Source organism: Protopterus annectens, chromosome 13.part0 (genome assembly GCF_019279795.1).
Source record: "Protopterus annectens isolate FY-2018-M chromosome 13.part0, PAN1.0, whole genome shotgun sequence".
Taxonomy (NCBI): Eukaryota; Metazoa; Chordata; order Ceratodontiformes; family Protopteridae; genus Protopterus; species Protopterus annectens.
Window position 1 is genome coordinate 948027351 of NC_056747.1, and position 10757 is coordinate 948038107.

The window sequence follows — 10757 nt, forward strand, 5'->3', positions numbered from 1 at the left end:
TTGGAGTGGGAGTCTAAGGACATGTTTGGGATTCTGTAGGAGGCTACGACTTGTATAACCATCTTACTCAGTGTTAGTTGTACCTGAAGTATCTCGGATACATTATGCTGGGCTATCAGTCTAAAGGTGTGCATATCCTTTAAGAATATGGAGACACCACCACCTTTGGAGCTTCCGGACGTATTCTGGGGCCAAAAGGTATGGAATAAGTTGTAGCCTGGGAGCGCAGGGGTGCTTTCTGCCTCTTTAAACCAGGTCTCTGTTACAGCACAAATATCAACATTCTCCATTTTGAGGAGAGCTTCAAGCAAGTGCATCTTGAAATTTATACTTGCAGCGTTGAGCAGCATGACCCTCAGATTGCATTTGTTTGTAGCTGTTACAGTGGAATTTTGGTCTTTGGAGCACTGCTGCTGCATTTAAGGAGCTTTGAACATGCAGCAGCACACAGCAATACCGCATTGCAAGAATTTGCTGGATGGAGGGAATCCTTTTTAGAAAGTGGAATAATTATGATAGATGTCCAAAGATCTGGTTGAGCAGGATGAGCAGGAAAGGCCAACTGGGCAAAACTTATTTTCAATACAGGCACGGACTGTTGGCAGTAGAACACAGAAAAATGAATAATACATCAGAAAGAAACTGGTTTAAAAATGTCACATATTATAAAAAAATATAGGTGTAAATCCTTCAGGACTACAGTTCTGTGATCTGATTTGTTATTTCTTCTGTCTGTGGACTTCTTGCAGGGTGACGCTAGAATTCAAATAAGGGATTAAAGGAGTTATGGCTGCATTTGGTACACGCTGAGATGTTAGATGCTTTTGGTGATGTGGAGATGGGTCATCGATTAAAGAAGTAAGCAAATCAGCTGACAATATTTAAAACAACTAAATACTTAACAATAGCAGTATTCAGGCAGTCTCTTTCTTAGAGCATCTCCCATAATTTAACCAAATCTTTATTTTTCCCCCTCATTACAAGCTAGATCTATTCAAAATGTTTAGCTTTCAGAGGCATTTTCCAAAAAGCACAACTGAGACTAATTCCTTCCAAGCCTGTGCTTTGTTGAAGATCCTCTTGTAGTCTCATCTTCTGGGCAAAAGATTTTACAACACTTCATTGGGTGGCACATAGAACTGAGACAGTATTCTGGACAGAATATGATGCCCACTAAAGTAATAAATACTAAACCTGTATCCTATTTATGTGTGTCTTTAACCCTCTTGTCTTCCCTCCCTTAAGAAAAACTGAAAACTGAATTATATGGACCTCTATCTCCATATAAAATAACAACATAAAAAACAAGTGAAATAATAGCAATCAGTAGTTATGACATTTTTTCTGTAGGACAAGCTGTTCAACATTCATTTAATATATTTGTTCTCTAGGTTTTCTAGGTTCACAGTTAGAAATGCTCAATCATTTAAGTAAACATTGCAGTAAAGGAAACTATCTCACAGTTAACTGCAGGATTCCACAGAGGCTGCTCTTTTTTTTCATTAGAAAAGCCCTAGCTGCAATTTCAACAATGTTTCAGAATCTCAGATATTCTGAGGGGGATGCCAATGTATACCACACCTTGTAAGGAAGTACCAGGCTCCTGCTGGTTGTATGACAAGGCTAATCACCCTGGCATTCAAACAGGATTATAATCTTTCCAAACAATGAACTCTTATCAACAAATACAGAAGGAGCAAGAGGAGAACTGTGTGTGTGTGTGTGTGTGTGTGTGTGTGTGTGTGTGTGTGTGTGTGTGTGTGTGTGTGTGTGTGTGTGTGTGTATAGATTTGTATGTGTGTGCACTGTGGAAAAGTGCTATTACTTAAGGCGGAAGCTACCTTCAGAAAGCCATTTCCTTTCTCATTCTTTTATACATGGAAACAAACTGTCCCAAAGGTACATACCTTGGCCTTGTCAGGATTAGTTAACTTGTTTTGAATAGCACAGCTGTGGAACACTCAAGGAAAGAAGTTTTACAACAATGCAGGATGCGGGTTTGCAGTTCATAACCTCTGCATAAATACATTTTTCACTAATTATACATGTATGATAAAAAGGGTATTGCAGACTTTGAGGCCTTAAATGCTTTAACACTAGCCTGTCCCTTCCTTCCTTCCTTCCTGCACTTGAGAATGTCTATAACATCTTATAGAATCTCTTGACTATCATAGCTTTATGGGTGGTTCAGATGTTTCTGTTTTCTATGTTGGACTTTTTCTTCATGATATAACAATATGCATATCTGATGCTGTGTTTTCCACTCATTATAGTTTGTGATTACAGATAAGTTATGGATTTCCATGTATGAGTTCTGTTGATAGCTTAGAACGTATTTATGTGATATAGTAAACTCCAGCAATTTTAAATAAATTTATGGGTTTTTTTTCTACTGGGTGATGAGAAAGAGATAATGTTATCTATGGAGAACAGAAGCAGGTTCCCCGCAACCATTGCATTACAGACTCCTCTAGCTGTTCTTGGGAGTTTCTGAAAACTTTACTTCATTGATACAGTTACTATAATTTCATATTCTCAGTATGTGGCTCCAATTACTTATCACTGATTAATACTAGCATAGTACTAACTAATACTATATTACGACATGCTTAAATACAATGAAAATAAATTGTTTTGTTTCTGTAGAATTTGTTTGTTTTTGAGTACAGGCTGCAATGTCTACTGATATTTTTTACTCTTTTTAAGCAAAGATAATGTATGCGTCCATTTTCTAGAGTAAGGTACTATATTTTCAATCTAACTATTAAACAGGCTGCATATACTGAATTTATTATTGCATAAACCATGAAATATTAACCAGCATAGAAATAACAGTGATTATAAAAGTATAATGTAATGTTGGTAACATGCATTCCTTTAGATAATTCATGATTCCCAACATTGGACAGATGGCTGTAAGCAGCCTTTATGCAGTAATGTAGCTATTATTTTATTTGTCTGTTCATTAACAGGTAACTGAACTGGACCACAGGAAACATTCTTCCATTCCATCCTGGTTACAAGTTACAGTAAGACTGAATAAAACATAGAGCACAACAAAACCGACCTACATACAGAGACAGTAGTAAAAAGGACCTTAAACGCAGTTAAGTATACAAAGCACATAATGCTATTATATTTCTAAGAGATGTCAGTATGAGTGCCTAATGGGGGCCTGCATTACTAGCTCTTCTGGTGTACTCTATTTAACTTTAGTTATTTATTTAACTATTTGATTACTGGATAGGGAGGGTAGTCATTAGACCCTTTCCAATCATGATCTGGACTTCACCATAGAGATTCTGGTTTACCTGCCTAGTGAATGGGTGTATCATGTAATTCTACTTGTAAAAGTAGGAAATGAATTCCAAGAGAGAGGAGAGAGAGAGAGAGAGAGAGAGAGAGAGAGATCATGGTGGACTGAAAAAGCCCTGGATGAGCAAGCAAGGAAATTATGTGGTATGCCTAAGAAGGTAGCACTACCCTAAAATGACCAGTCAGATCTTGCACACTACTTGAATGTAAGAATGTGGGAAGGGTCACAGACATCTAGACTAAGCAGTTTGCTGATCAAGGTGCCCACAATAAGAAAAGCTTTCAGTAAGGACTTATCCTTGATCCTTCTCTTCCGTTTACACCACATACTGACTTTGTAACTACAGCAATAAAGTATTAGCTCATCTTAAACTCTGGTATAAAATTAATCACCTTTTCTCTCCAGGAGCCCATTTAGCCATTGTTAAGAAATTAGTAATCCCTACACTGGAATATGGCCTCCTGTTTCTAGTTGCACATTCAGGTTGCAGTACCCACAAAACAAAAACAGTAGGAAACAAAATATGTAGATTTATCTTCCTTGTTAACCCTTTACTCCAACACTGTACTCTACTTAAAACATTGTCTTTCAGTGACAGATAGGGCTATCTTTCTCTTAAGCACACTAATTTTCAGGGTTCTAAAACATGGTTACCGTCCATCTCTAAAAGTAAAACTTCCTGTTCTTGATATTACATATGAACTGAGAAGAACAAAAGGCAACTCTCTCAACTTTGCTTGCAAAACATTCAAACTGTAATGGGAGAAAGAGCTTTTTCTAGACTAGGACCTGCAGCCTGGAAAAACTTACCTAAAGAATGTGAAAAACAGCATTCCATCAAAAGGTTTCAAGAAGAGCTGAAAGATCATTTCCACTCTGAATCCACTTGCAATTGCTTTAGACGCAATAGCTAGCAGCTTTTGTCAGCCTAAGGCTCCCCCTAGCCTACACCTAGCCTAATTCAAAGTTACTGTTTCTCTACACATGTAACAGACCTTAGACATTGTATCGGTAGCTCTGTATTAGTTAGCTTAGTTTTGTAGATATTCTGTCTGATACTATATATGTTTATTCATTATGTTATGATGATTGTCAAATGGATATTAACAGTGGAAATGTAACTGTACACTGATGTTTAATTATGTGTTGTTTAACTGTTCTACTTTTTAATGCTCTATGAGAACAGGTCATGGCAGAAAAGAACCAACTCACCTTCTCAGCCATTAAATAGTAACAAATAAATAAATAAATAAATCCTGCCTTTGTGAGAGCAGTATAATTGTTCTAACTTCCTGTATCCATTCCTCAAGAATCTCTGGATTTTATGAAAAACATTCTTCACCCTTTGTAAGATATATTTGCAAGTAGTACAAAGAATCTATATCTGGTATCAATGAGACTATTAATTTAAAATGTTTTTTTTTTTTTTTTGAAAAATAGAAGGTTGAAAGTTAATAAATTAGGTAAGGATTTATAAATATTAATAGTATGAGTTTTTTAGTCACTGTTTTTTTTTATTTTTTTTATATTACATCATTAATATTGATTGCTTAATCGATTGAATTAAGCTGGGATATCAGGGTATCTTAATTGGTTAGAGTTTTATATAAAATGGCTTAGAGTATGTGCATATGTTGTTCTGATGAAGTCTTTTAGAGACAAAAGCGAATAATAAAGATTTAATGCTAATCCTGTGGATTGTCTTTGCTCTTACGAGACTTGGTGGAGTTTTCTTGTGTTGGTACTTTTTATCTGCCTATTCGTTTAGGGATAGCTTTTGTTTAAAGCCATAAAATTGTAATGAAATTGTAATGGACATCCACTTTACATTATAACAGCTATAAAATTAATATGTTTATTGGTTAGAATAACAAGAAACATCACAGCATAGTAGCACAAAATACATCAAGGAGAGATTAAACAGAGGTAGAGCATTTTAAGTTATATAAATAGATTAGACATACGAGTTGGACTGAGAGTGTGCTGTGTAAGATAGAATAAGACAGATTCAGGATCACAGATATTGAGGAAAGGTAGGAATTAAGTAATGGAGAGAGAAGATAGAGTGGACAGAGAATGATAGGGTTAAGTGCCTAGAACAAGGCAGAGGATTTTATAATAATAAAAAAAGTTAGTCCCTGGCGAATTATCCATGAGAGTCAAATGAATGACATAGGATCCATGATGTGTTTCCTTAGTGATTCCTAAAAATCCTTGTGGGGAGTAATAGTCTTGATGTCCAGTGGAATTTTGTTCTGGTATTCTGGGGCAATTTTGCTGAATGCTTTCTTAGTAGTGACTAGAGTATATGGTGACCTAATGAGGTGGGGGGTGAGGTTTGTATCTGAGTTTCTAAGAGGGAAAGTTTGAGTCCTGTGAAGTAAAAACTTTTAAGTAGGGGGTAGTAGCTATAATTTAATAGCTTAAGGGTCAGCATGTTAGGAAAAATGAAGATCCCAAGTCAACAGTGAGATGATTACATTTCTTTAGGGTTAAAAAGTAATATTCAAAGGATGGACTGAGGTATATAAAGTACAATATCTTATTCTCTGTCCTCTGTAGAAGTGAAGTGTTCTGTATGGAATTCAATGAAATAAGTGGGAATGAATGTCCTATCCTGGGGAGTAGAACATTAATGGCAATGGATTTCCTGGCTTCTTTCGTTAGGTAATTAGAGGTTTTGTCTGCTACTCTAAGTTGGGAAAGCACTTTTTGTGTTTGTGTTTGAATGGGTGCAGTAAATGTCTCCAGTTGGCTTAGATGATTAAGGAGCTGTTGTTTCCTGTGTCCAGTGGTGCAAGGTTTGATTCCCTCAGCCTCCATTGTCTAACTGTGTGACTCCAAGCAAGTCACTACACCAGACACTGTTCCTGGGCTGATTCTATGATGCATAGAGATCAGTGCTGTACCTTCAGAAAACAAATATATATAAATAAAAGAAAAGGCTCCATTGTAAGGCCTAGTTATTTTTGTTTGGTGACAAAGAGCAGCAACTGTAGGGATCCAAGGTGTCTAGGGATTGAGTTTTAGATAGCTTCTTGTCAGTACCAGAAAACATGACTGAGGATTTATTGGCATTTAGCTCAAGTTTGTTGATATGCATTTAGTTTCACAGGAGCTTGAAGTCATTAAGTCAAGGCTGAGTGATTTGTTTGTGTGATGGGGATAGTCCAGTGATGACAATGTAGTCTGCATGTTACATGATGCTAAAGTTAGGTAGTTCCCATGGAAGGTCATCTATGAATAGTGAGAACAGAAGGGGGCTTAAACTGACCCTTATGGAACTCCCACACTTGGTAAAGGATTAAGACTGTATTCATTAGAGGGCTAGCATGACCAGTCTTTTAATGTTAATATTTGTAAATACATCCTAAAGTAAATTGAGCTTATGACCTAAAAAACACTCTATACTTGATTTAGATGGTATCATCTTGTCTCCTGTAACAGCTCTATAATTAATATGTTTAATAAAATGGCAATGCAGCTAAATGCTTATAAGTGTCTTTCTCGCTTATGCACCAGAAATTTCTAACAATGTTCATTGAGCTTGCTAATTACTGACTAATATGCAATATTGTAGCCCAGTGAGAATGAAAACAAATTGCCTCCACTTACTTGCCCATAATATATAAAAAAATGACTAGGCATTTCTTCTGTTTCTTTATCTAATTGCGCTGCCATCATGAAGTATACAAATCTCTGCATCCAACCTGCCCATGCAAAAGGCTTTCCAAAGTAAAGCATCTCTGCTGGGTTAAACTTAATCATTTTAAAATTCAATTTACTAAGCCTAAATGGGTAAAATTTAGTAAAATGGTCACTTTGTGAGGTAGAACTAATGAACAGCTGTAAAAACTGCTTATCCTGATCTTTGTGGATACCACCTAACTCACTAGTGTGGTTTTCCTCACTGAAATGACATTTTTAGTTTTACTTTCTGAGAACAATCCTGGTTCTAACACTGTAACACTGTTATTTATTTATATATTTAATTTTATATATATATATATATATATATATATATATATATATATATATAGTTTCACTTTAAAATCTCGAAATACTAAAATACAGAATTTTAGTATCTCGAGACTGTAAAGTCAAAAGCGCAGTTATGCGAAACTGCATAATATCGAATGCAGAAATGTAGAGTCCACTGTTGTGTTGGCGCGTTCGTGATGTGTGGTGTGGTTTGTGGATATAGCTGGGGATTCAGGTAAGTGGTGATTTGTAAGGGTATTGGGTAGGGATTTTAGTGTGTGTGTGTGAGTGTGTGTAGTAGTAGTTTTATGTGTTTGTGTGTTTAGTGTGATCTTGGAATTAGTATATATACGTAGCGGGGGTGTGGGGGGCTTGCCCCCCACATGGGATGCGCAGGGGGCTTGCTCCCCTGCTTATAGCTAGGGTAGGTGTGTTTGTCTTTTATGCTGTGTTTGTGTGTGTTGTTTTGTTTGTTGTAGTGTAGTTAGGTAGGTGTGTTTGTGTTTGTTTGTGTGGTTAGGTGTGTATGTGTATGATCGCGATTTTGAATTTCGCAGTTGTGGGTTGTCGTTTTTTGAATTTTCAGCTTTATAGTCTTGAGATACTAAAATTCGGTATTTTAGTATTTTGAGATTATAAAGTGAATCCATATATATATATATATATATATATATATTTGACATTTGTTTACCAGGAAAGTCCAACTGGGTCAAAAGAACCTGTTTTCAGCAGAGGTCCGGGGAGAAATGTTCCAACTGCTGACCATTACATATATACTTATTACAAACACCCTAGCTTTATACAGTGAAACGTTGGTCTAAGTTCAAATAGAGAAACATACATCCAAGCATTTAACTTCACAAGAAAAAAAAAACATCCGATGTATATACAATATAATACATGCTATCATTCATTAAAATGGGAAATAAGTACATTACATTCTTTCATACGGTAATACATGTTATCCATTCATGTCCACAGGCAGTGTTAATAACATCAGGCTACACCTCACTAGCTTTAAAGTTATATTAAATGTCAAAAAGAACAATGTTAACAGATCAGGCATCATGAACACTAGCAGCTTGGAAACAACACATGACAGGCTACAGTACTTTCTTAAAATGGCAGTGCTGTACATTACTTCTTAAAGTGGCAAAGACGGGGTCTATATCAGCTTATCCGACAAACTATTTATCGAACACCTCTTCATCAAAGTCTATTAAGCAAAATCTTATTCCATTGAATGATCACTGCAGCAAAGTTTTTCCCCGGGGAAGAAAACAGTGGGCCATCATTGGAAATTTGCCCTTTTCCCCACTGTAGAGTGATCTTGGAGTTGCTATTTTTAGTTAGGGGGTAAGGAGCACAGGCCCCAACCGGAGTGGGTTTTAAATAGTGCTGTTTTTGTTGCAATCACTGAGTTACCCAACTGGTTCTTTACCCTGGGAAAATATTTTGCTGAAGTGATTGTTCAACAGATTAAGATTCGATTAATAGAATTTGACGAAGAGGTGTTTGGTAAATAGTTCATTTGATAAAGTGATATAGACCCAATTTTTTTTAAATTAAAAAAAAAGTAGCGATGAATTCTAAACTCTAAAATCTTGGAGAGGGGAAACTGCTGCTTACTTCAATCAGCATGAGAAAAAAGTGGCAATTCTGTGTGAGACTAGTCTGATATCAGAAGCCATTTTGATACCTATTTTATCCAATTCAGGATCATAGGAAGTCTGTCCCTTCCTGCAATGAGCATAAGATATGAAATAATTCTGGATGAGTCACCAGTCTAGTACAGGGCACATACCCATTTACACACATGGATAGGCTGTAGTAATTTAAGAATTGCTAATCCACTCTTCTACACACCATTGGGATATAGAAGGAAACCAGAGATCTCAATGAAACCCACCCTGACAGATGGAGAGCAAGAAAATTTCATACAGAAAACACAACTTCCAAAAACCAAGCTGGAGAACCAAGCACTGTAATGTGCTCATGTCAAATACTGCACCACTGTCCACTTTTTTAAATTGATAGGCTATGTAGTTTGTGGCCCATACAGGAAAAAAAAACTCAGACAATAACTATATATTGCCAGTTACTTACTACTGAAAATATGTCAAAAATGTTGCAGAGAGGAATTTTAAGGAACAAGGGATACAGCTGATTCTGTGCTATATTTTAAAAGGAAAAAGGAAAAATTCTTCTCCAAGTCAGTGATGACATCTTAACATAGTTTGCATTAAGGTTAGAAAATGTGTACTGTATTTGTTCTTTACTTAAGTTAAACAGTCCTGTTTGGAGCCCAGAGATAACAGAAAAATTACATCTGTGGGTACTGTAGCTGGAGATATAACCTGACATAATTTTATATAAACTGAATTTTACAAATGAAAACAAACTGATATGAATGGCATCATGGCACAGATGGGACCATTTTGTGTCTGTCACTCTTAACTGCAATCACAAATCAGAACATCTTTTAAAAAAATAAAACTCAGGACTACAAAGTATCACCACAAAAGCATCTCCTTTGCACTCCCTAACGTGGAGCGATGTGCCTTCCAAATCCCTGCTACTTACGTATACTAACTTTGAGATCATTGTGACTTGAGATAAAAAGATGCAGCTGTCTTGGTTTTTTAATGCTAGGGCTTTATTGCCAGAGGCTACCATGAATGTGAGATCAATGAAGCATGTTCCCAAGCTGTGGCCTTATGATCGAGTAAAGCTAAACCTTTCTTTGCTTTAAATAATGATTCTGAGCAAAGAAGAAAGACAAAAGAGTCCTATAGCTGCCTGAATATTGTTCTTCCATATTCTGCTAATGTGAGTATGGTTGAAGAGGTAGTTCTGTCTAATTGGCACATATTATTGGTGGATGAGCATACAAGAGAATTATTGGGTAAGTTTCCCAAATTTATTTATAGCAATAAACAATGTTTGAAACAGCGGTTATGCTACCGCGATCCTGGTATTAACAGTAGAGGTGTGGATGTACGAAATCTGGGCACAAGGAAGTGTGGCGCCTGCGCCCAATGTTCCTACATTGACGAATCGCGTTTCTTTAGGCATCCAGATACTGGACGTCTTTGGACACTTAGAGCTACAGGTGATTGTCATACTAAAAATGTGGTCTATGTAGCCCACTGTCAGATATGTTTTAGATACTATGTGGGCAAGACCAACAGGACGTTATGGGAGAGAATTAGGGACTACATTTACTGCACTGTTAGAGGCCAGGATTATAGTGCAATAGTGAAGCACACTTTAACTATGGGAGAAAGTCATACATTTTTATTTCAGATTTTACATATACAGTATGAGAATAGGAGATTAGGGGACATCACTACTGAAACTGAGAAGTCTGAATTACAATGGATTCTTAGACTAGGTGCTCATAGGGGGGGGGAGGCCTTAATGAAAGTGTATCTCTAAAACCTATATTAAAAAACAGAAA